Source organism: Archocentrus centrarchus, chromosome 15 (genome assembly GCF_007364275.1).
Source record: "Archocentrus centrarchus isolate MPI-CPG fArcCen1 chromosome 15, fArcCen1, whole genome shotgun sequence".
In the NCBI taxonomy this organism is placed as follows: domain Eukaryota; kingdom Metazoa; phylum Chordata; class Actinopteri; order Cichliformes; family Cichlidae; genus Archocentrus; species Archocentrus centrarchus.
In genome coordinates, this window is record NC_044360.1 from 15998506 (window position 1) to 16026001 (window position 27496).

General features: G+C 43.3%; 1 protein-coding gene across 2 annotated transcripts in view; it reads right to left on the reverse strand.

Annotated features, from left to right (window-relative positions):
• Positions 1-23829, reverse strand: part of zmiz1a (zinc finger, MIZ-type containing 1a) — a 105658-nt gene extending 81829 nt beyond the window's left edge. For both annotated transcript variants that reach the window (XM_030747846.1, XM_030747845.1), the window contains exon 1: positions 23604-23829. The gene's annotated coding sequence lies outside the window, so the exon portion shown is untranslated. The remainder of the gene's footprint in view (positions 1-23603) is intronic.
• Between the last annotated feature and the right edge of the window lie 3667 nt (positions 23830-27496).

The window sequence follows — 27496 nt, forward strand, 5'->3', positions numbered from 1 at the left end:
GTACACTAACTTTCCCTCGTGACTACTCATTGAAGCTTCTCGTATTATTGTGTATGCTTAGTTAAGATGTTGCACCCTTTGGATTGTCATAACATTTTAGAAAATGCCATGACATAAATGAACCTCACCTACCAGAACCATCTGTTACTAAGCGTTCCACTTGTGTGCTATTACCTTCAATTGTAAACACAGCTTTGCCACATGGGGAAATACGCCATTTTATTGTGTCTGTTAACATCCAGTTTTAACAGTGGGAGTTTGGCCCTGAATGGAATCAACAGAGCTGACCCTGTGATTACCTCTGCGGTGTGGCATTTTCCTTGGCTGTCATCACAGCCGACCCTTTAAACGGCCGGAGCTCTGCAACAGGGCTAGGCTGTTGACATACTGAAGACATTTAAGATAATCCCGGAGATGTCTCTGTGATTTCCAAGATTATATCTTCAAAGGGGAAATGCGCCCAGCAGCCTGTACTTGAAAGGGAGAGAGATGCGGAGGGCTCTTGTTCTGAAGGAGGGGGTGGAATAGCTCAAGAATGCAATCATGGTTTTGGAGTGGAATAAGGCCTGTCCTGGCTAGCTAAGCTGGCAGGAGGGTGAGAGGATAGGAGGGGAGCATGACGAAGGAGAATCAAACCTGAGAGAGAACGCACACCTGTCGGAAGAGGACAAAACAGAGGGAGGCACAGACAGAAGTCTCACCTGTGCGACCTGACCTGACCTTGCCTTGTCAGGTTGTCAAGTTGAGATTAAATAGTTATTCATTTGCTCCACATGAACCAATGCTGGTTGCCAAAGAAAACAGATTTAAATGTCTTCAAAGTGTATACTTTCACATTTGGTTGTGTCATAGTGTTGAAGTAGAAATCAAAGCTCCTCAAGCCTGAATGATACACTAGATTGCCAAAAGTTGCACGTCTGCCTTCACATACATGTGAACTTGAGTGACAACCCGTTCTTAATCCATAGGGTTTGAGGTGCCGTTTACACGATACCGTTTTCATTTTGAAACGGCGTCGTTTTGATGCGTTTCAGCCTTGCGTTTACATGACAACGGTGTCGTTTTGATGCGTTTCGCCCTTCCGTTTACACGACAACGGAGTGAAAACGATATGTTTCGGAAACGGGGTCCAGAGTGGAGCGTTTCAGAAACGCACCGGCTTGCGTTCTCGTGTAAACACTTGAAACCAGGGTGATTTGAAAACGGGCGACTCGCACATGCGCACTATGGTTACGACGGCCACAGTTTTTCGCACATGCGCAAATTGATAAACAGTACTCGCGGATTCACGAGTGCTTCTTATGCTTTTCTTGTGTTTTTACCGTTTTGTAATTCAGCGTTGTGTGCACCAGCGATACAACCTCATCATCAGTCCACACAAAACCTCTCACATTGGCTGTTTTGTAAGTAATGAACAATTTGCCGCACTACCTACTGTGTTACTCCACGCATGCGCGTCTTGCGTAAATAAACTTTGCAAAACCAACGCCAACTTGTGGCCTGGCATGGGAACTACATCGTTTTCATCGTTTCACATGTCATCGTGTAAACGCGGATCGTTTCTGAAACGCTATCGTGTAAGCGGAAGGCTGAAACGCATCAAAACAACACCGTTTCCAGTGAAAACAGCATCATGTAAACGGGGCCTAATATGATGTTGGCTCACCCTTTGCAGCTATAACTGTTTCAACTCTTCTGGGAAGGCTTTCCACAAGATTTAGGAGTGTGTTTCTGGGAATTTTTGACCATTCTTCTAGAAGCGCATTTGTGAGGTCGGACACAGATGTTGGACAAGAAGAACCTGGCTCACAATCTCCACTCTAATTCATGCCAAAGGGGTTCTGTTGGGTTGAGATCGGGACTCAACCCAGTTGAGGCCAGTTAAGGCATGTCTTTATGGACCTTGCTTTGTGCACTGGAGTGCAGTCACTTTGGAACAGGAAGGGGCCATCCCCAAACTGTTCCCACAAAGTTGGAAGCATGAAATTGTACAAAATGTTTTGGTATGCTGAAGCATTAAAAGTTCCCTTCACCAAACTTTACACTTGGCACAATGCAGTCAGACAAGTACTGCTGGAATTCACTGAGCTCCTGACAGCGACCCATTCTTTCACAAATGTTTGTAGAAGCCTAGGTGCTTGGTTTTATACACCTGTGGCCATGGAAGTGACTGGAACACCTGAAGTCAATGATTTTGATGGGTGAGGAAATACTTTTGGCAACACAGTGTATAATCAATTCTAACCAGGGGTGGGACAAAATATTAATATAGCAATATGTGGTCACGCTTCCTCTTGTGATATACAGTGCTTTTTGCTGCTGCCTTATTCCCAAGGGGTCACCACAGCAGATGGATCTGTGTGTTTGATTTGGCACAGATATTCCACCAGATGCAACCCTCCTATTTATCCGGGCTTGGGACTGGCACTCCCCGAGAAGCTGGGTTCTTGTGTACTCCTTGGTCTCAAACTGGGGATCTTTTACATGTAAGTTGAGTGTGTTAACCACAACATCACAATGATGGAGCCACTACAAGTGAAATAATACTTGTGAGACAAAAAAAAATAATAATAATAAAATGAAGTTAACTAAGTTGTGGTGGGAAAAAAACTGATTGGGACCCTCTCTGTGATGCTTATTTTAAAGCTTAAATAAAGCCAACTGCACAGTGGGTGTATCTTAAACTGTCAGATAATAAAACTGAACTTCCTACCCGGTAGATACAATTTATTTATACCTGATCACGCATGTATTTCTTATGTTTCTTAAGTAAGAAACCTTACACCTGTACTGTTAGAAAGAAAGCTTTAGGGTTGTCTCAGTTGTGTTTCGACAACTCCAAACAAAAGTACAAATAAAATTGTGTAGCCTGTGCTACAACCTGGGGCTGAAAGCCATGGACATTGGCTAGAATCCAGCTGAACTTTACAATGAACTGAAAGCTGTGAAATCACTTAATCGCTTGAGAAGCCCTTTAAGTGTCTTCATATCATTTGTTTTCTTGAGCACAGCTATATGCATAATATGGCAGAGCATCCTGGTGTGGACTGAATCTGTTACAAATGTCATAATTTCAGGTATGTCCACTCATGGTGTGCGCCAAGTAAAGTTATGAGGGCAGATATGTCCTCTGCACACGACCCGTTCTGACAATGTAAGACTTGGGCGCTGCAACTCCAGTGAACATGACTTCACTCCTGTGTAGCCTCCAGGCAGCTCTCTCCCACAGAGTGTTTACTGCATCATCACAAAGCATTTTTAGATCCTTTGCATGACATCTGCTAGGAGCCGTGAGCTGCTGCATCTACGCAGAAGACAAGAATGAGAAATTGTAAATGAAATGTGCCGCGCTCAAATTAATTAGGAAGTATTCAATAAAAGCAAGAAATTATGACTCATATCTGCAACAAATGTCAGCAGTGACGTCCTGTGTGGCTGTGAGCACCTCTTAATGACTCATGGAAGTGTTCGCTAATGTGGCTCTGACGGACATTAAAATCACTCAGCGGGATTCTTTCCAGTCACTGACCGGCATTGCGATAACACCAGAGTATTTTAACACGATACACGAGGAAGAGCTGTGAATAACAAAGAAGTAATAATGGCAATTTAATACTAGAGAGAGTGGTGGGCAAAAACTGAATGTTTATGCTTCCTTTCAGCTGGCTTGGTGACGTCATCGGGACCAGAGCCCAAAGCTGGGATCAAAAAGCACAGAGTGAGGCCTGTCTATTATCAGCTGCACATACTGTACACCATGAGAAGGCACAAACACCCAGTCAAAGAGGCACACAAGTCACACAACCACCAGAAGGCTATTTATGAGCAGCGGAAGAAAGGGAGACAGAGGAAAACAAATCTGTCATCAGCAGGAGGTTGGGAGTGAGTAGACGAATCAGTTGAATCATAAGTGCGTCTCACAGAAAGGAACTTATTTTAGAATGAGCACCAATAAACTGTAAGCGTAGGCAGCATTAGGTACAGTATGTTTCCTCTCAGTGAGCTCTGCATCGGGGCCCCTCCTCGTTCCTCCAGCCTCACTGGCCACAGTTGAAAAATTAATGCAGCAAACTGACAACACTTAGGGCCTCCCTCCCTCTCGCGCGCTCTCTCTCTCTCTCCCCTTCCTCCCCATGTACCAAACAGGATCAATTACCAAAGCAGGGCTCCACTCAGCAGCGCTAAAGAAACAAGAGGCACTCTCCATCCCAGCTGCGTGCGTGCGTGCACAAGCAAGCATATGTTTGTGTGGTTCAGGCAAGCTTATGATGAGCAGAAAGAGGAGGAGGAGGAGGTGGTAATAGTCTGTTTGCTTCTCTAATGACAGCAGCAGAGTGGATTAGTGAGCCTCCTAACCCTTCAGCATCACTCCTCCGAGTGGAGCTTGTAAATAACCAGTTATGGTCAGTGGGAGAAGGAAAGAAAAGATGGCGACACTCAGACTAATAAACTAACGAGCACTAAATATGTGAATGTGCAAGCGTTTTGCCCGCGCACCTTCATTTGTATGCAGGTGGAGATTTCAAGGAGTTCCATTTCTACAACATCAGCCAAGTTATTCAAATGCAGCACATCTGACTGGAGAGGATAACATAAAGAAAGGCATCAGCAGAAATGGCAGCAGGCAGTAATCCCCCAGCCAGGCCACTTGTGTTTGCCACGCAGGCAGGCAGCACTGTCAGTGGCAGCACCCATACAGGCCTTATCAGTGACAGCCATAGGGCTATTCTAATAACCCCGCTGACGCTCAGCGGTGCAGAGACAGACAGGGAGACGAACACGCAGAGAGAGACAGGCGGACAGGTTTCACTTCCCGCATAAAGAGTCAGGTATCAGCTCATGCCTGTATGTGTATGTGGAAAACTTTCTAGCATGTAATACTCTGACACCTTCATACATGCTGTCACTTTCATCTGAACACACTACAAGGTTGACCAGCCCACCTATTAACCCTACGCACATGCCCATTTTGCATTTATGACAGCGTTCTCTAAACTCAAGCGTGCTGGTTTTGCAGCCCTGGTAGGAGCGTATCTGTCTCCAGCATCATTATCACCATTCAAAAGGTCAAGCACAATGCTTCCAGCCTCTTCTTTGTGATTTATGCCTTTGTGCTATTAACTCTCTTCCCATTACTCTCCATCTGTAAATCTAATCACACTCCCTCACTGCTGCAGCGCCTGGTGCTCTCAGGACAGAAGCCGCGGCCGACGGGAAACAGCTTATGTAAATACAACACTGTTGACATAAGATGGGTAGTAGACGGTGCCTCGCTGCTATGATGAGACATACCGATTAGCGTCCAGATAAGAACAGCTATCACTTTATTATTGTTTCTTTTCATTTGCTGGCACTGTTCATTGCTATCTTTTAAAATCCTTACATCTTGATCTTTATTTCATATCTACAGGATCATTCCTTTGAGTTCACCTTAAGAGATTGGGGCTGTTTTTACTGAAAAGAAAAAAAAAATGCAAGCACAGTACTGCAGGGCTCCATTTGTAGTCAATGAATAACTTGAATATTGACACCGGTAAATGAGGGTGTCACTCAAATGATGCAAAAAACACAGCAGCGTTCAGCAGAAGTGCTTCCAGGCATTCTCTGCATGTATGTGAGCCAATAATCATTACCTTGGCTTGAGAAAGGCTACACGACCACTTGAAGCCTTGTAAAAACATCTACTCTCGCGTGCCTTGAAGCAGCCTTGGAGCACTTTGAGCAAAGTGGCCTGACGCTCTGCTCTATGGCTGCCACATGCAGTATAAAGACTTAATCAGGTCTCCTGTGTCGAAGTACAGCGGTGCCTTCTGAGAGAATTCCCTCTGCAAGGACTGATGGGAACCTTGGTGATGACACAGAGAAGCCTGCAGGCCTGTCAGCTCGTCTCGATGCAGCTCGAATCAGCACTCAGCTCCAGAGAACTTCTACTGCAGCACTGACACGCACTCATACACTGGCTGACACAAATCTCCGGCATCACTTCAGCCATCCACTCCAGTCCTTCAACATCATACTCGACATGTGGCGTCTGCGTGTAAGATTCTCACCATACACACAGACTGAGTCATTCTAGATTCAAATTTAGATGCTGCATGACACGCAACCATCTCAAAATAAAGCTCAGATATGCAGAAGAGCTGCAATGTTTAAGCACAGAGCCAGCTGGACCAGAGACTACTGTGAGGATGAACTGGTAAAGGTCATATTAAGTTCACTTGGCACAAACTGTTAAGTCTGCATCAGTTTCTGTGCTGTATCAAAAGTTAACCGAGCAATTTTAGGCCTAGATTTGGTTTCAAGCCCTGTGACAGATTGTCCGGGGTCTGCTCTGCCTCTCGCCCTACAACAGCTGGGATAGGCTTCAGCTCCCCTGCAACTCTGAACTGGATAAGCCGAATTTGGTTTGATTAATATAATATTAACAGGCAAAACTGTCAATAAAAAAATTTATACTTGATGTGGCAGAAGGCTAGAAACGTTGCCAGTTGCTGCTTTTGTTGCAAGCATCTAAAACGCACACAACATGCAAACCCCAGTTGAAGAGTTTTAAGAAATCAATGCAAAGCCCTAATCTCTTTGACACCTATCATAACTTAAGATTTCAAGATGGTGACTTATATTTTATGTGCCACCAAAAATGCAAGGAGAGAGCATTTAATAATTGATGGTACTGGAGTAGGGAGATAACCGCTTTCCTACTGTTATCAATCATTAATGGAGTTTCCATCAAAAACACTTCAACCCCTCAAGTATCAAATATCTCTTGAAGGTGGAAGACCCACATTCAAACATCCCACTTAATCAAAGGGCACACAAAGTGCTCTCCTTTTCTCTCATCTTCGCTTGCTCAAATTAGGATAATCACAGCACAAATTAGGAAATTGTTCACAGCTTACGTGTAAAATTAGGGATTTTCGCAGAGGCCGCTTTGTGAGCGATGAGGGTAATGTGCAAATTTTAAATGTTTAAATCACAGGGGTGGAAAACAGCCAGTGTTGTTACTTTCTTACAAAGACAACAAATCACATGCTGAATCTAAGAAGTGTGTTTTTTTTTTTTTATGACGCAACACCTCAAAGTAGTTGGAAAAGGATCGTGTTTACCACAGTGTTGCATCAACTCGTCTTTTAATAATACACGCAAGCATTTGGAATTTGAGGAAACCAATTTCAACAGCATTGCTGGAGCTACTTTTTTTTAAATATTTTTTTAATTTCATAATGCAACACAAGACGTCTGCTGAAGCAGACAGGTCAGCACCTGTGCTCTTTTACTGTGGAGTCACTATTTAATTTGGATCCCAGTTTTTCAGGGGCATTCACAGATATAAAACCTACAAGGATTGGACAGTTTGTCCACAAATTTGTATCATGGTACTTTTAAGATTTTCACAGTGCATCACAGTGTTATTAACGCTAATATTAAATCTGTAAGAGCAAGCCTTCATATACATTTACAGTGGCTCATTTTTCTCACAGGAATACATGAAATATAAATCATTTTCATGTCATCATCAAAAAGAAATAAAATACAAATAAACCACACAACCAAAACAATAAATAATCTACTTTTATGCTCTGTTAATAAACATTAAACATTTGGCACATGAGTGGCACATGGAGGCAGCGCTTAGAAGCCTGCTTTTTATGTTCCAAGCAGATGTAACGCCACTTTTTGTAGCTGCTGTTTTCAAACAAAGTCAACATATGGCTCATTAGCATATCTGTGCCTCACCTGGTTCCCTGTCTGTGTGTGTGCGGAGGAGCTGCCTGAGCCCCACCGACAGTCAAAGTCCAGCACATAAGCAACGGAGCAGAAATCAAGCAAAACAAGTCTGATTGAAGCTTAAAGACCTCCAAACAGCAGACACAGCTCCCCTCTCGGTCACAAGTCATCTTGATGCATCTTTGCTCTTGATCCTCCATATGTCTGCGCTGCTATTAGCAACCAAGCCTCTCCCAGCTGTTCACAAACTGTTATGCTACCTGGCCAGCGAGCATTACTCAGCATGCTTTTAAGTGCTGTAATTAGTGTTAAATTATTTCATGTTTCACAATTGTCGTGTGCCGTGATGTTCACCCTGGTGAAGAGAGCTTGCTGTGAATTGTTAACGCCCATGCTACTTCACTGCTTGGTCTGGAACCATAACAAAAGTTGTGTGAATATAAATTTGATGTTATTGTGGTGAAATTAAAATGACACAATGCTTAATTAGGAGTTATAGGTGCATTAATGCTACCAATGGGTTATTTTAGCCTGTTGGTAGGTGGTTGCTAGGCAAGAGTATGACATCATACTATCTGCTGTAGATAAGAACCTTTGGGGGCCTGGATGTACCTGTTTGCTAATTCTGATTGCTCAACTTGTGATGGTGTAGGAGCAGTTTGAAAACTCCATGAGTCATGTGATTAGAACTGTGAGTGAGAAGGGCGTACAGTTAATACAGATCCCCTCTCATGCTTTTTACTGCTACTGGTAGATGATAATGTAATCCATTTAAGCCACTTGAAAAGCCCATGTGGACGTTTCTGTTTGCCACTATGCCACCCAGCACTACAATCTACCCATTCGCTTTAGCTCAGTGGACTTAGTGTCTATGTTATCCAATTAAATTATTTAAAAAGCCATAGGACAGTTTGCAGTCTGCTTTGCTTCAGTCCATCTTAAATAAGTTCAGGCTCAGAACAGATGACAGCACTGCATTCTTTGAATGTTAGAGTTTGAACTTGCATTTGGGGATGCAATGAAGTGTTCATTGTCAACAGTTTTCAGATGTGCTCCTGAGGCCATGCAGTGACTTCCACTAAAGCCTGTTTTCAATGTACTGCTTCCAAAGGGCCACTTCTTATAATTTTTTGAACCTGTCCTATGTGTGCAGAGATTTCTTTGGATTCTCTGAATCTTTGAATCATACTGTGTATCGCAGAGGATGAAACCCCAAAATTTGTTGCAAATTATTTAAACTAATATCCCACACAGAGTGGTAAAACCCCCATCCTTACTCCTGAAAGCCTCTCTGCTCTTTTTTTTTTTACATAATCTTGTTACTACACAACACACTTGTGAGATGTTCACCAGGATCACACAAATTCTACAGTTTATAGTGCGACTAGTATCAAATTCAAAGTGAGCGTATTTTTTTTTATTTCAGTGTTTAGTATATATGTAGTCTCTGTGCTGCTCTGAGTGAAATATAAGCAATAAATTATTTGCATCATTAATTTACATTTAGCACTGGGTCTGAACTCGCATATGCAGCACTGTTTAAAGAAAAATCTGTCTATTTGCCTCACTGTGTAAAGGCTGGTCAAAGTCACGCAGGACATGATGTGCATCAGCGACACTCACAAAGAACTGTAACACTGATGCTACCCTTTAAAACAACCACAAGGTTACACACAGCCATATGTGTGTATGTAAAGCTGCACGCACACACACACACACATACACACACCAGAGTCAGCTAGAGTTTACTGCTTTGGACTGTCTTTAAGGGATCAGCCAAGATCCTTCCAGTGCACCACCCAGCTATGGCTACATTGTCAAATTTACTTTTACGGTATCCTTGCAGCATCTCCTCTAACAACCCCACAGGCTCAGATGTCACATACACATCATACACATTGAACACTATGTAAGCACAGCAGCTAAGTGATACCAAAAATGACAGAGTATCCCTAATTACCCATCAAGATGGGTTTGACAGTGTTCCCTGTGCCAGTGATCAGTGTCATGGCGCATCGCCAGCAGCAACTAGGTTCTGTCTGATTTGTAGCTGCAGCTCAGTAGTGGGTGGTAACCATCAGAGCTGCAGTGCCATATACTTTCTCTCTGTCTCTCTCTCCCCTTCTCCTTCTGCCCCCCAACACACACACACACATACACACACTGTCCTGTTTCACTAGCCCCGACCTTGCCTGTCATCAGTATAAAGCAGCTTTTCAAGGCTGCTGCATTACAGAAACACAGAGAGGACACTGAGAAGATTTTGTGGAGGGAATTCATATTAACAAGTTCAGGCACAAAAGTGGGCTCTGCTTTAATTTAAAAAGGAAAGCAATATGCTCACATGTAGTGCTGAAAACACGAGTTGGTGAATGAAAATAGTCTGTCTACAGTCATGCAGCTGTGCTTTGAGCTGTATGCTAACACCAACGCACTCACAAAAACTGTGGTTACATGCAGATGGTTGTGTTTACTACATTAAACATCTATTTTTCTTGGGTTGGCACAGTTACCTGTACTAAGCACAAAGTACAGGTGAGGTTGATGGGAGTGGCATCAACACTGCAGAAAACTGGCCATAAACACACAAGTCTTTGGAAGCTGAAACATTTGCCCAGATGGTTAGGTGAGCAGAAATGATAATAAAAATCACAGGATCATTAAATTTATTACAATTCATCTTAAAAGAGATGTCAGTGTGTGCACAGAGCATCCAGCAGCTGTAAAAGCACTCGTAAAAAGCACATCACCAAAGTCAGTAGTTTTCTGGGGAACGTGAATGTCAGTGGAAAATATCTGGGAACTCTGTCCCAAAATTCTAAAATAGGTCAGTGTGTACCAAAGCGTTTTACCAACTGACCAACATTGCTATGACTAGAGCCACGTCACCAACATACACTACATGAGCAAAAGTACTGGGCCAAATACACAGCACACCTACAGGAGCTCCTCGACAAAAGAAGCCCTGCCACGAAACTCCCGGTGCACAGTTTCTGTGCTGATGTTAATGCCTAAGGAGGTTTGGAGCTCTGCAGTTACTGGGTCAGCAGAGTGTTGGCCCTCAGCTCTGTAACTTGTTGCTGTGGTTCCTAAATGCTTCCACTTTGCAACGATATCAATTACAGCTGATTGTGGACTATATAGGAGAGGGGAAACATCCTATTACAGAATCCCATTCAAATTCACTGAGCTCTTTAGGACAAACCATTCTCTCACAAAAGTTTGTAAAGGCAGACTGCATGGGTAGGTGCTTGATTTTATTCACCTGTAGCAATGGGACTAGAAACCTTAATTAAAGATTAAGAGGTGTGGCCCAGTACTTTTGTACAGAATGAACATGAAAAACCACTCCAAATATGAGATTTAGTATATATCAGTTGTATATTGTGGAAAAATTAAGATCTTTCACTTCCAGACAAAATAGTTGAAGGCAGCACTTTAGGAAACTGTGATGACTACAAAAAACACCAGACTTACTGTGACAAACATATCTGTTACCATGTCTCCTATTTAACTGAAAAAAAAAATAACCTATAAAAACAATAAATCCATGTGAGGAAGACGTGTCATAATTTATCTCATTAGTGCTGGGATAACACATGTTATTATAGTGCCATTATGAACCTATGAAAGACTGATTTATACAGTGTAAGCACACTGTGAGCTTTGGCTATGGTGCTGTAAGTGAACTGAATTAATGCACAGAGCCAGCCAGTTAATATTTGCTTAGTGAAATGCTATCTGAAATCTGCAGCGCTGATAGATTTTAATGTCTTTAAAGTGTACATCAGCCATGAGTTTGTCAGGTCATATGAGCTGTTCTGATCTTAAACCAGTGACAGCATTACTAATGAAATGCTGATCTATACACTGCACTGTCTACAATGTATTAATTGAGTAAATTAACCTCTTTGTAGTGACAGTGTGTAAACATTTATTTTCAGGCTTACTGCAAGAAGCTTTTACATTTAAATCATGGAGCCATCACGGGCTTGGGTTCCTGCCAATAAAGTGTCAGAGGTCAATTACCTTTCAAAAGATAACAGCTGCCATTTATCTTATCGCAGCCTGATTTCCATCTCACGGATTCATAATAAGTAAACAAGATGTTGAGATAGATGTTGAGGGAGCAGGCGTAATAAAGGGGACTAATCTACTTGTCACACATGCTCGCCTTTTACTTTGTGAGTCTGCTGTGTCACACGAGATGAGCTGAATCAAAGCAGCTTCTGATTCGGTGACTCGGGAGCTTTGGCGAGCAGAGTATTCGAGAGGCTTTGAGTTAACAAACAGGTTGACTGCTTTATCTTAAAGGACCATACCTGTGATTCTGTAGACCTCTCATTTGCTGCCCACATCTCAGATTTTTTTTTTCTTCAGTTTTTATTCAAAGGCCTTTTGCTCATTGATGACTGCCAGGGCAGGAAAAGACAAGATAATCAGAGTTTTGTATTCACAATTGTGATACCATCTTCCTGTGCCAGAGTCAGACAAATAGAAACAGAAAAGGGGGCATGAAAATAGCAAAAACTGAATCCACTGTAATGATCTTTGAAAGTCATTGTACAGAAATAATCATTCTTAAGTACCTTCCTTCAACATTATCTCTAACAACTCCAACCAAGCAGCAGAGCAAACTAAATCTGAAAATGATTTTCAAAGATGACTACAATACAAATCATTTGTTAGTGGCAAAATAACTCCTTCATGTCCTTAACAGAAAACATAGCCTGATGTCTGACTGAATCAAGAAGTGAAAAGAAAAGCTCAATTCAGTCTCCTTTGTCAGTCTATGCTTTTGCATGTTGAACATAGTACATAAAAATTTATACTTAATAATGATCATTAGCCAATTTTGAAAGAAGAGCATACTAGCCACTTCATTAGTTACACCTTGCCAGTGCCGGGTTGGACTCCCTTTTTTTTTTTTTTGCCTTCAGAACTGCATTAATTTTTCATGGCACAGATTCAACAAGATCCTGGAAACATTCCTCGGAGACTGTGCTCCATATTGACAGCATCAAACCGCTGCTGCAGATTTGTCAGCTGCACATCCATGATGTGAATCTTCTGTTCCACCATATCCCAAAGGTGCTCTATTGGATTGAGATCCGTTGACTGTGGAGTACAGTGAACCCATTGTCGGGTTCTGTAGTCATAAAGGGATGGACATGGTCAGCAACAACACTCAGGCAGGCTGAGGCATCTAAAAGATGCTCAGTTGGTACTAAGGGGGACCAAAGTGTGCCAAGAAAATATCCCCCACACCATTACACTACCATCAGCAGCCTGAACAGTTGATACAAGGCAGGATGGATCCATGCTTTTATGCTGTTTGCATCAACTTTTGACCCTACCACATGAATACTGAAGCAGAAACCAAAACTCTCTGTAAATACTAAAGATGGTCGTGTGGGAAAATCCCAGTAGATCATCAGTTTCTGAAATACTCAGACCGGCCTGTCTCATACCAAAAACCATGCCACATTCAGAGTTACTTAAACTACTTTTCTCCCCCAATTCAGATGCTCAGTTTAAACTTCAGCAGGTCATCTGGAGCATGTCTACATGCCTAAGTGCATGCACTGAGTTTCTGCCATGTGATTAGATATTTGTATTTTTATGCTGGTTTCCAAACTGCTTGCTTTTGGGTTCAACATCAATTGAACTGGAAAATTATTGATTCTTAAAGAAGTTAGAGTTCATCACAGTCTGCACTGCGGGCTACAATTGTAAGACACTTAAATTGCAAGACCCTTCTTGCAGTCAAAAGCTGAAAAGCCACTGCTATGACAAGTTGTCATAAAATCAAATCAGAATGGGAAGTGAGTAAACATGGATACAAAACGGGAGCATGTGAATGTAGTCTTTTACTATAAAGGTCGCTCACAAATCTCAGCTGTAGTGTCTTCAAATATACTCGCAGAAGGACTTTTTACTCTGCTGTCAACTACATCACTGCATTCAGATAACAAGTTACACTTCTTAATCTAGTAGAATAACTGGAAACAAAGAGCAGCCTAAAGGGCAGGAAAATCAATCAGAAAATGTTAGAAATTCTATTAACATGTAAAATGCTATGTAATCCTATGCAAGTGATGAGTAGTTAATAAGCTAGGGCATACAAAAAAACAAAATAAAACACAAAACCCTAATGTATGGTGCTTTGATTGTGATTTCTCATTTTCCTATGACCATTTAAAGTGAGCATTTACCAGTCTTGTCACTTGGCAGGAGCACATCTGTTTTAAGGAAAAAAAAAAAAAAAAAAAAAGCCACTAGTGCAACTCCAATAAATGTCAAAACAGTGAGGGGGATCAATATGCAGCCATTAATCTCTCAAGAAGGTATGCGAAGTATCAAGCTTGGCAGACACAGTGTGTGCCAATCCACACTTACACTCTCTTTAACAAAACCGAGCAGCTGCAATTAACGCCCTTTTATTCCTTCTGTCACTGCTTTTGTCATTAATAGCACTGCCCCAGGCACAAAGATCCAGTTTAACTGTCAAAATCTTCCTTTCAGATCAAGTGCACATCATTGCGGCTGATGAACAACCTGATAAAACTGACATTTCCCTCCTCTGCATGCACCTGTGAGTCTAAGAAAAAGCTTTATCAGAAGACGTGGGACAGTGCCAGCCCAGCTTGACTGAGTGCCACACAGTCCAAAGGACAGACGCGCCACATAAAGACAACAAACAACTTAATACCCTGGTGTGTGTGTGTGTGTGTGTGTGTGTGTGTGTGTGTGTGTGTGTGTGTGTGTGGGGCTGTGTGCAATGTGAATTTTAATGAGAAATGCAAAGAAAGACACTGGGAGACCAAAACACAGAGATAGAGCTCTGAGATTGTCTCCCACTGTGTCTAGGCCGGCGGCTGCTACTCTTCGTGACCCCGATGCTTCGAGCCACAGATCAGATCAGGGACACTGTGCGACAGATGTCTGCCCTGGTGCTTCGTTCCAGGCATGAGTGCTGCTGGCACACAAACCAACGACAGAGGAGGAGGTAGGTGAGGGGCAAAAGGGACAGAACAAAGTGAGAAAAGTGGACCTGGTGGATGGCATGAAAAAGGGGAGGAAGGAAAAGAAAACAGAAGAAAATCCAGAGGAGTTGTGAAGGAATTCAGACGTCACTTCCTTCATCGGTGCAACGAGATCTACTCTGCTATGTCTCTGGCAGAAACCAGTTGGGTCAGAAAGTGACGCTACAAGTTTAGACATATCTCCAGCAGCTGACCCTGACTGACCCGGGGGAAGAACAAGAGGCCTCACATGCGCTCACCATCAGTGCTCGTTTTAAAAATCCATTCAGTACACATCAAAAAAATAAACTTCTGTGTGAGGCAACTCACAAGTGTAGCCTCTGTGCAGTAGAAAGGCTGATAAGAGTTTTCAATCAGGCATCACTACACAAAAGTCAACACACGACCTCCACACAACGACTCACTTCCACTCTGAGGAGCAACACGCGATAAAGATGATGAGAAGAGAGAAGAAGCAAGCTAATTATAGCCGCACAGCAGGATGGCCAGAAACAAACTTGATTATCATCATCGTCAAGAAGGCACAAAGGAAAACCTGCTGCCTCCCCTCTTCCACCACAATCCAATAGAGAGGCTTTTAGCCTTCGTAATGATTTAGAAAGTGACAAGTCAAACAGATTTACTGTGACAGCCTGAAAGGGACCAGCACGAACACTATTACGGCTCACGTGATCAGACCTCCTAGCAGTTCTCCCATTCCCCTTTCCTCTGCTACATCTCCTTTCTCAAGCCCCCACCCCACCCCACCCCAACCGTTCCAGTGGACAGGGAAGAATGAGGCTGGCTCAATAGATGTAGGCAACAACCCTATCCCCCCCCCCCCCCCCCCCCCCCCCCCCCTCACTCAACACGAGCCCCCTTCAAAGGAGAGGGAAAAGCTCTGTTTTGTGGAAGTTAGTTACTTAAAGCGACAGCCCACCAGATAAGGATCTGGTCACGGAAAACTTGTGGTACGGAGTAAATGGAGATACCTTTGTACAATTTTAACACCATTACCCATGGTTTATCAGATTTAATGAGCCATGAATGTGAGGTCAAATTTTCAGCTCGCAGGAGCAGCTGACAACATTTCTACAGCAATGTTTGCCCTTCTAGCAACCATAAAACACAATTAAAAATGCTTATTAATTTGCAAAGGAGGCAATCATTGCAACATCTTTTTTTTTTTTTTTTTTTAGCCATTATTAGTTTTTGAATAAAGACAGTGCTCTTTCTTATCCTGTTTTTCATCCATATTCATTGGAAGGCATCTTCTGTGCCCTGAGTGACAGGCTCTACATTTGACTTTCATTTCCGTGTCTGAAACATGGAGAAAATTTATGTTTGAGCAGCACCGGTCCCCTCCAGGCCTGAGATGGTTTTCCTGGTGCAGTCATCTTTTTTTCTCTCCTCCCCTCCAACCTCCCGTCTTTTCTCTGGAAGGTGAAAAACACCTTGGTTGTTGTGAGTTTTGAAAACAGAGCTACCCCTAAAAACCGTCAGAGATGGCAGCAGAGGGATGTGTGCGGAGAATTCTCAAGAAGGAGAGACCCTCAGGCTACCCGGATTTAGTTCCCCCCCCTCCCTTTCTGGCTTCCAAAAACAAAGGAATTCCAGAGAAAATCAGGGCAGGACCTCATCCCAAGCCACCGCTGCTGCTGCTGCTTTTACCACTACCCCCATTTCCCTCACTTACTCACATGCACGCACGCACACACAGCATAGCAAAGGTGATTTCACGCATCCATCAATGAGACACTCCCTTCTCTCTTGTTATACATTTATGTTGATCTGATATCCTGGGAGACATGGCTAATTTATATTTCAGAGTCATGTCTATCTGCTGCCGTTGTTTACCGTCACTAACCAGCATGACTTAGACATCATCTTCAGACCGGAGCCACAACATTGAGCACCCAGCCTCAAGATCTTGCAGGTGAGGCTAGGATATGCCAAACTGCACCCCCACCCCATCCCACCCCACCTTTCCAGCATGCCCCTTGCCTGACTCAGACATGAAACGCGTGAGGTCCTCACGTGCGTCTTTAACAATGTCAACACATGCCATTCAGCCTCCACTTGGCCGGAGCTGCCAAATAAAAGGTTGGATGATGGCTATGAAAGCAATATGGCTGAGATGTATAATAATTCTATTAGAATATTAAAATGTAGGTAATCTAGACTTATGGATACTTGTTGGGTCCGGAAGAGACACAGAGGAACGTATATCCTGCAGGATAAATTACTTGACAGGTGACTGAAGAAATATTATGTTTAAAAAAAAAACACCTTTTTACTAATAATATTTGTAAGTATGTAAAATCAAAACTGCTTAACTCAAGCTCACATATTTATGAATAGCAGCCCCGCATTCTTAAAACACAAGGACTCTTGTTGGTTTGTCAATAATGTTTGCCAGATAATTAAAGAGCCCTGGGAGACAATGATAAACATTGTTTAGAGGCTGATCCCTGGCAAGCGCCAAGCAGTGTATCATTGCTGTCTCCGGAATACACACGATTACCCTGGTCTCATTACTGATATGATAAACGACGGCTTCCACCGTGGCTTTGGTGTGCCGGGAGGACACACACAACAGGGGTAGATTAGGAAAAAAAAAAAAAAAAGTGGTTAAACACATTGCCCCTGTAATAGACCAGCGCTAAACAAGAAAGATGGGTTATCTGCAGGAGGACTGCAGATAATGTTTGTGATATTTGCAAAGTCAGGTCTGCAGCCAGCTTTATGGTGCTTCCAACCATTTATTATGAATTGCTGAGATTACTGTTTAATAATGTGGACTCAGACTCTTTGCTTCTTTATTTGCTTCACTCCTCATCATCCCACTACTCCCCTTCATCCTTCTCCTTCTCTGTGAAGTTAATGCTGTTGCTCGGCCCCGGCCCACCAGCCCGTCTCTTTTTACAGTTAGCGTATCCACACAGAGGTTTAAAATATGCCCCTTTATCTGAGCTGCCCAGGCGGGAAAATGAAAGGGATGTCAGTCCTTAGAACCCTGGGAAAGCGCCTGGCTCAACCGCCAGTGTCAAAACTGAGGGGAGGGCAATAAGCGGGCAAACACACTGCATACAGCAACAGACTTTTTTCTGTCACTGAGCAATGTTGAAAAATAGGAGGAAAACAGCCTTATTAGGGCAGCGAAGCTCACGATTATATGCCAATATGATTTGAGGAGGCTCTCGATAACAACCACAACAGGCATCATTAACTGACCAAAAAGCAAAACTGGAAAATCAAAATCCATCACAGAAGGCAGAATCCCTGCCTTTAAAACTGACTGGCATTTTTTATTGCTTTGCCTGCACCTCTGCAAAGAAAAATGAATGCAACTTTTCGATATTGACCACATTATCAGCCCTTGCAACTCTTTGCGTGTCTAAGCAGCGGCGTTATGCGAGAGCAGATATTGCATGACTCCCTCTTCCCCTCGTAACCGATACCGCAAGCTGGAGAATAAATGCTGTCCCTTTGCATTAGTAAATCCCAGTTAATTTACGTTGTCAGAAAACAAGGAAGTATGTATCCCTGGAGGCCATGTTGGAGACAATTCCGCCTTCATAGAATCTCTGCCATCACTCTGCATCTCCCACGCAACCTCCACCAGAAAATCAGCTTCAGCGTGCACTCTGAGACAACACTGCCGACTAGACAAGACACTGTTTATAGCACAAATGATATTATAAACACAGCATGTGGTGTATTATCTTTAGAAAATGATTCATTATAGTCTATAAGCTGGAAAGATTTGCAGCATGCTGTGTAGAGGGGTAACTAAACTGTATCTAAAATTAATTCCTATCATTCTGAATCCTCCCTCAAGATGCAGCACCGTTGTATGAAAACATAACAGGTTATATTGATGCAACCCAGCAGGCTGGTCGGCCGAGTACCTGGCATGAAATGAAGCGCAGGACAAGCTGCGCTATCGAGAGGCCGAGCACAGACCTGAGTGGCTGTCTGGCAAATGAACCCACGTGGGACACCGTTTGAGGTGCGAAGACCTCTTTGAGGAGGCTGCGGTCCGCTTTGGCTTGCAGGCGTGCTTCGCTATCAGGAGAAGCAAGGCAAACACGGGAGATCAGTGCTGAAACTGTAAACCCACTGACCCAGCGTGAAGAGGGAGAGGGGAGTAATTAGTGACTGTACTTACAACTCAAAGGAGGAGGAAAGAGTAAGAGGAGAAAGGAGGGAAGGGGGGGCACACACACACACACACACACACACAGAGAGCTCACAGTTGGAGGATGAAGACAATGAGTTTGTTTAGCTTAAACAGGATTTACAAGCCAAACAGACACACGCCAACGCCACTCACTCAGACACATACTATCTCTTTTCCTCGCTGCCCCTCTTTTTTTCTTCCTGTTTCACCAACACAGACACACAGAAACGCAGCTGAGACAGGCTCCGTGAGGATTTCATCAGCTGGAGAAAAAAAAGTGAGGGTAATTGCTTGCGATGGTGAGAAGTCTTGAGTGCAGGCAGCGGCGACGGACGAATGGATGGATAGATGGAACATTTTGTTCCTCCTGTGTGGGCTCCAACTCTCATATTGTTCCTGATGAGGCCGGGTGTCATTTATGATTCAAGGGCCCCCACGCTCACGACGGATGGGAACAGGACATGGGCATTGTGACGTCCTGTGCACTCGTTTCTCAAAGAACATTAAATCAAACATGCATGAGATGGTGACAGGGGTGGGCCAGCAACTTCTCTCTCTTCACTCTCTACCTCTCCGCACTTTGTTTCGCTTTCGTCTCAGGGAATGAGAAAAAAAAGAAAAAAAGAAAAAGCACTTAGAGGACTGCATCTCCCTGATGTTGGCAGAGCTCAAGAGCTGAAATGACGGCTCTTAAGAAAGACGAGTTAAGCTGATGTTTTGTCTATATTAAACAGATATCTGTCAACAAGGAAACAACTAACGGACAATCCAAAGACAACACAGATAAATTATATCAATACTGTAGTTCCTCATAGTAACCAGAGTCGTTATTTACCTCAAATGCAGAAGGTAGCAGGCCTTTATTTGAAGCAGGATTGCATTAGAGGCAGCCTTTTATTTCTAATTCCCTCTGTTTGATCAGCGTAAGTGGTCATGATTAAACAAAGCCCCATTCCAATCCCCTACCATTTGCCATGTTTAAGCTCAATCTGTTAATACTATGGCGAGCAGTGACTTAGTCTTGAGAGAAAATAATGCAGTTAAACTCCACCTACCCACTGCACACATGGTGTTACTTCTATTCTAATCTAACATGAAAGTAAATAAAACCCATCCGTCCATCCATTTCTTCCGCTTATCCAGGGCCAGGTTGCCCAACATGAGCAAACAAAGGAACTTATTCACAAGAGTAAGTGCACAACATTTACCTAACGTCCATAAGCTCTGATACCGAAACACCTCCAACAGTCGGTGGAGGACTGTAGCTGTCCTCCACTGGCTCAGTGCCTTGCTCAAGGACTCAGCATTAGTCACGATGGCTCTCCAGCCTTTCTCAGCCACCTCAGGAGTTTAAAATCAACCATGCTTCAGCCACAAACCCGAACCACAGTGCAAGGTTGGCAGCTTGAAGAACAGTGGTGAGAGGCATGTGGAATTGAGGGGGATTTTTTTTATCCCAGCGCCTCATGTTGGTCCACTTTTGGCTTTCCGCACCAAACTGATGTCATTGCACTCTGTCAGCAGGATGAGTTACATCTGCTGTAAGCTTCATTTTCTCTGAATTAGTTACACTGCAATTACCAGGCTTTAACTTGAAGGGAGCTTAACTGTAGACTTATGGGTAGAATTACAACAACATTTAGGAAGTAGTTAAGTGTCTGACAAGAGGACACAACCTCAGCTCAAACTGAATATTTCAGGTTTTAACTTCCTCTAAGCCCTTATTCCCAAAGCGAGTCTTCAAAACGGGTTAGGCAACACAAGTTTTCCCTTATTAAAAGACCAAAATAGGCACACTGAAAACAAAGGCTGGGTTTAGATGAGAAGTAACGACAAGTTTGAACTGCACTTGAGTCAGAGAGAGCGACAGAAACAAGGGCTGACTTCTGCTCCGGACACGAGTGGGTGGGTTAGGCTGCTGGTGAGACACCAGACTACAAGAATCTGTGTCAAGTTGAACAGGCAGCAAGTATTTCACAGTACTCCTCAAACAACAGGAACAGTCAGATGAAATGTCAGGCTGTCAAAACATTGATTAGCGTTCGCCAGGTTTTAAGTACTTAGCTGGCTGCAGCTGTGCCGACACACAGCAAACAGCAGCAAAGACGGTGCAACTTGGTAAATTGCTGAGTAACAAAAAGCTAATTACTGAGACACAAGTAATTAGTTGTTTTCCCTCTTTGTACTTCTAATCAGTATTACTTCACTGTTTTGCAGAGGTTCAGTAATAGGGAGTAACGTGAACTCACTACCTTAATCTTTTCTGTGACTAATCAGCGTGTGAGACTGAACAATTGCTGAAGGCATTTGAAACTCACACTTAAATATGTGTTGCAACTTTCTGAAACCCCAACTATTGGAAAAGACTGACTGATACTAAACAGATTTGGTTTTAAAGGATACATTTTCCCAATATTTTTCCAATATTGGCTAATACTGCAGCTTAAAGAGAATAATCTCTACGTTCCGCCTCACTGTTTGGGATTCAGGATCAAACATACTGTTGGATACAAACCTCATTTTCTTCCCGTCTCACTGCAACTTGTAGCGCCGCCAGTGCGTGTGTTGCCTTTCTATCTGTTGAAAATGTCACTATTTTTTTCCCCACTGCATTTAAAGTAAGATCGCCTTCACATTCTTGCGCGGACAGCCAAACACGCCATTCTCAGAAAGCGTGCCTGCAATTGCGTCCAGCACCGTCTTAAATGACTTTGGAAAAAAGAAAAATTTGATTTCAAAGTGTGTATACTGGAGCCTTTTAGCCTGTTTAGTGAATCAGACACTTCTGTCTTGTCTCTCAGCCTGGCTGGCTCGCTGGCTGGTTGCAGAGAGGCCCCAGGAGGGACAACAGAAGGAAAGAAAACTCACACAAACACACGCGCGCGCGCGCGCGCACACACACACACACACAGACACACACACACACACACACACACACACACACAAACACACACACACAAAAAGAGACACACTTCCAAGTTTCAAACAGTTGCAGATGGCTTTAATTCCTTGCCCTCTTTCTTTCACAATTTATCAGGTAACCTACTCTGAATGACTGTGCCGCCTTTTCATGCGTTGGTGAGATGACTTAATGCTCCTTTGTTTTGTCAGAAGAGGGTGGAAAAAAGGCAAACAGAACTAATTAATGTGGTGCAGCTGACAAGTGTTGCTGCTGAAACAATTTCATTACATCACCAATTTAAATTACCCAGGAAGGAGACACTGGAGGGTGCACCCATCCAAAATCTGTTTATACACTTTCTGAGACATATGGGGGAGTGGACACAATAACAGGAACACCTGCAACCCACTGCAATACCCTAGTAATGAACCCAGTAACTGTTTTAAGCCTGTAATATTAACCTTTATGTGAGACTGACAAATTTCTTAGGAATTGGTGCAATGCCGGACTTGTTATTTTCCACATCACAAAACTCCCCATCTCCACACTAGGACAGCAATTAATTTGATCATCCGCTCCTATCATGCTCCCTTCAACTTCAACCTTACTAACAAGGAAAGGGCCCTTTTTGTCACCCTCTCTCAAAGTTCAGCTGTCCTGTAGCAGGGTGCACAGTAATGAAAGAGCAGCAGTCTCCACCTCCTTCTCCTCCTCCTCCTCCCCCCATCTGAGCCCCCCTATTCTCCGCTCTGCCCAGACTGGCCTCACATCCAGACAGGAGGAATTTAACGGGGAGGGTCCACCAGACTTAAGGCAGAAGCCTGCGCTGAGTCAAAGCCGCTCATCCACACTCCGCCGCATAAGGGCGTGTAATTGTAGCACTGCTAGTTTCATGCAAAGCAAACCAGATGCATAGGCTAATACTGAACCATTACAGATGTGTGTGCACTGCAAGGCTCCAGCGCAGGTAACAGAGGTATTATAAATCACCTGAGCATCGTCTAATTGAAATACCTACAGTGCAACAAATATACAGTGCAAGTAAACTATTTATCAGGGGCCAGAGTCACAAGGTGTCCCTGAAGGTCCCAAATGACCTCACACGTTGAGCCACTGATCTTTCAATGAGCAGATCCAGTAAACACAACTAATGTTATCAGATAGCAATTACCACTGAAGCCGTGTGACGTGTTGTTTGAAAGAACAGAGCGGGGTAACATATGGGCATGTCTGCTAATTGCATTACAACAGGTAGTGGATAATAGCCTTGAAGGGAGTCAACAAGCCCAGGCACACTGCTGACTGTTAGCTAAGTGACATACATTCTCAGTTTAGCATCAAACGAGCCATCAGCTGATCTACCGAGACGAGACATTCACCCACACACACAGAGCTGAAATCACTGACTTACTAGCACATTCCTTTCTAGTGATTTCAACAAAATGTGCACACGTTTCATGAAATGATCCTACAGAACCCAGTGACTTTGGACGCTTCGCTCCAGCGCAACTACACAGGTAGGGGATACGCGGCACGGTCTGGATATTACGCCGCGTAAACGAGCTCTGATACGGCTCCCCGCAATCTTAACGTGCACCCTTCGGCACGAGTCTCCCAGCGGCTGTTAAAGGTTTCCAGGAGGTCACCCTATTGTTAGCAGGTAGTATCTGTCCACCGGGAGGCAAAACCTCATCTCCAGCAGCCCGCATACACACACGTTCAAACCCCGCTGTGTAACAAAAAAATAACCAGGCGCGAAACTTACTTTGAGCTCGGACCTCAGTGGCAAAGCGGCGTACTGTGTCTCCAAACCTCGTGTTTACGATGCTTCCCTCGCTCGCTCGCTTCCCTTCACAAAGGGGACGTGAGAGCTCCGAAGACGCTGTGACTGAGTGACTGAATCAACTATCGTAGAGCACGGCAAGTTGAAGTGTCAGATTACACTGGCTATTCAGTTACCAGAGAGAGCCGTGCTCGGCGGTTGGCGTAAAAACGCGACCTAGACTTCCGCGGAAGGACACCCGAGTGTGAAGGTGTAAGTACACGCTAACAGCCTGATAACAGCGCGTTTCACACTGGAGCGGATTGCAGCCCGCAGCTCCGGCTATTGTCTGCTTTTGTATCATTACAGCAGCGATTCCTCAGAGCTGCATTGTGTAATCCAACCGGTAGATAATTGGTTAATTCAGCCATTGTGTGAGTTTAATAACTGTTAGTAAAACATAAGAGGAACATACATTAAATGCAACATCTCATGCTTATCTAAGCTACAGATTTATTTATTTGAATTAAATTGGATTTGCTAAAGTATCTGTATTAATGTTACTATGAAAAAACACCCAATTAACTAACTAGTTATTATTATTATTGTTGTTGCTTCTAGTAGTAGTATGAACTACTAGTGTAACTATCATTATTATTGTTATTATAGTGGGTTTAGGGTAGTGGTTTACACATTTGCTTAGAAAGCTAAAAGATCCCCAGTTCAATTCCCGGAGGAGACATAACTGGAGTTGTATCAGGAAGAGCATCTCAGTGTCAATCTGCCAAATCAAACATTCACAGTGACACATTGTGAATAAGAGAAGACCTTATATATTACCTGGCTTGTTATTTTTTGTTGTTGTTTCTCTGGCATGCCCCATTACTGAGGTGTTCACGTCCACAACCCCACACTTTAAACAATCATTAAATCTAAGAAAGGACTCAGATTGAATTGAATATAAGTCATTAAGACACTGTAAGTAAACTCGTGTTTGTTTGCTTTTTTCACACCTGTAAAAATAATATTTATTTAACTTTAGCTTCACTCCATAGCTTTCCCTTGCTCACTTCTGCACCATCTGCAGTGGCTTTATGACCCACCAGTGGGACCCGCCCCACAATTTGAGAACCTCTGATTTAAATAATGAGCAGGTTTGGTTCAACAAGTAAGCAGTCATTTAAATAACACCTAATTAATTAAACTTTTCTTAAGCAATGAATCAGTTTCATGTGCATTAAAATGTAATTATTGAAGCATTATTTAATGTGAGCAAATAATTAGCTTAAATTATCTGTTATTATTTTTATTATTATAACACCATTTAAAGCATTCCATTCACAGCGGTTCTACTAGAATATTAAATATTGGTTGAAGTAGGAAATAGCATTGAATTATAGAAGTAGGAGGAGGTGGGTTTTGTTTTTGTTTGTTTGTTTGTTTGTATTTTAACGTTTCACCAGTAACTTCCCACGCATGAACCTTACGTGCGCTCTGCGCTCCGGTCCAGCAGTTCTGCAGGCCGGGCTCCGGGTTTTGCTGACGGCCGGTCTCTGGTGGAAGCCTCGGAATAACAAAGACATGTTTGAGAGCAGCGGCAGGCTGGGCTAAGTGGTGACGTCAAGGAACAATGTCTCTCCTCCCGACACGCACACACGCGCACGCCAGCACGCAAGCTCGTCCCTCTCTTCCTACTCTGGCAGGGCTGAACTGCCCAGAGGGAGGGCCGGTCAGCTCGCGGTGCATCAGATAGAATCACTCACTCCTCATGCTGTGCCTACATACAGGATGTGTGTGTGTGTGTGTGTGTGTGTGTGTGTGTGTGTGTGTGTGTGTGTGTGTGTGTGTGTGTGTGTAAAGAAAATTAAAAAGAAAGAACCGAATGCTAGATAGTCACAGCAGATAAAAGCAGCACAGGTAGACCTGCATGCATACTTTGCAAACAGTCTTTTCTTGTGGGTGATAAGCATAAATGCAAGATCATCAGTAAAGGTGATAAAGATTGACAAGATCAGAGCTGCTGAAAGGTAACTGACAATTTTCCTTCACACACTGTCCTCAGTCCAGGGGTCAAATTCCTGTCAGCAGCTCCTCGCTCTGGCTCTTTTGCTTTTTTGAAAGGAAGGAAGAGACTGCCATCCTTTTAGCTTCCTGCCTGCAGGGCTCCTGACACTGATGCAGCACGGACCTAAACGGGGGGTGTCTGCAGAGAGGGGTTGGAGGGGGTGTGTGGGTGTCTGTATCACACTGTGTCTCAAGGACACCCCAGCCCTCTGGTCGAAACAGCTATCCACACTGATGGGGACAAATGTGGCCAGTGACATCACCGACTCTGGCAGTCACTCATTTTTATTTCAGGGGGCCTGTTTCTTAGACGGAGATTGGGCGAACAGTCAATGTCACAATGCTGTAGCTGTGAGCTCATGATGTGATTTTTTTTCCTTTGGAAATGGCTTATTGAGATGACCCCTGTCTTTGTTCTGACACTGCTTCTGTTATGGATGTTTTTCAGCTGTCATGTTACAGCAGTAATATTGATGTCAACACTGTGATTCACATCAGAGAGAAATATATATATATATATATATATATATATATATATATATATATATATATATATATATATATATATATATATATATATATATATATATGTGTGTGTGTGTGTGTGTGTGTGTGTGTATATGTAGATTTTTTTTCCTTAAATCCTCAGGGCTTCTTGTTGTCAGACAATTTGAGCCTGCTTCAATTTAAAAGAAGACAAATATAGGTTTCTTTATTACTCTTTCCCCAGAACTTGGGATCAGCAACTGATAGATCTATTGTTGGCTTTTTGCCATTTAGTTTTCATTCTGATCATAATATTAGCTGTTCTGGATCATCCATCAAGGTTTTGTTTAATACCAACTCAAGGCGACAAGCCCCGTTATGGGTGTCAGGGGGCTTGCAGCTGGTCGGGTCATTCTCCGGTGGCACTCTGCAGTTCAAAGAACGGCTTGTTGTCAGAAGTCCTCACTTTCATGGCAAGGCATGCGCCTCAGCCTCTCCAAAATAATATGGCCAGATGGCTGCCAATAAGATGGATGGATTATAGGTGGGGTGACTTCAGCTTGACTTGGCTCTGTGTATAATTTCATACACGCAGCATTTCAAAGGCTGAGCGAATGCATCAAAGGAGAACAAAGAGAACTCACGGTGAAGCATGCTTCGACAAGGTTAATACATATTGCATTGTGTTGGAGTGAATCAAATTAACATATGAAAACTGTTTAGCCCTTTAAACATTAGTGAACATCAAGGCAAGCCTTGGCTCCTGACTCGTGCTCAAACACGAAATGATGTACATTTCCTTTGGCCACCGTTCCTCTGGTGACAAGGCTTCTCTCTCTCTATAGCAGCAGTGCAGGAAGTGATGGATGCTGCTGGGGCTTCATGTTGCTACATGATGGAGGGAAAATTTCAGTTGTGCTGACATCAGCTCTCCCATTCACACAGAGGTGTGATGGTGGTTTATATGCCACCCTGCTGTCGCCGCCATGACTGAGTGACTGACAGAATGACTGATACATCTTTCACAGGACAAAGACAAAACAATGTTTTCCACTGGTGTGAGGCGTAATGTGTTTTCTGACCCTGCTCCTAACCAAGTTTTTACAAAGGTGCAGCACTGCTATTTTGGTAAACAAATTATTTTTGTACAAATACATAAAATTATAATGCTGGTGGTATTGTAGTAGTACACTCCAGTTCTTTAGGAGCAATCCCAAGCTATTTCTTCCATAAATTCTGCAATGACTCTTCAGGATGCTTGTTTAGTGTTATTTATTGGATTAACCTTTCATAAAGTGGGAGTAGAAAGAAAAGAATCCCATGCAGTTTCACCACTTTGTCCATAT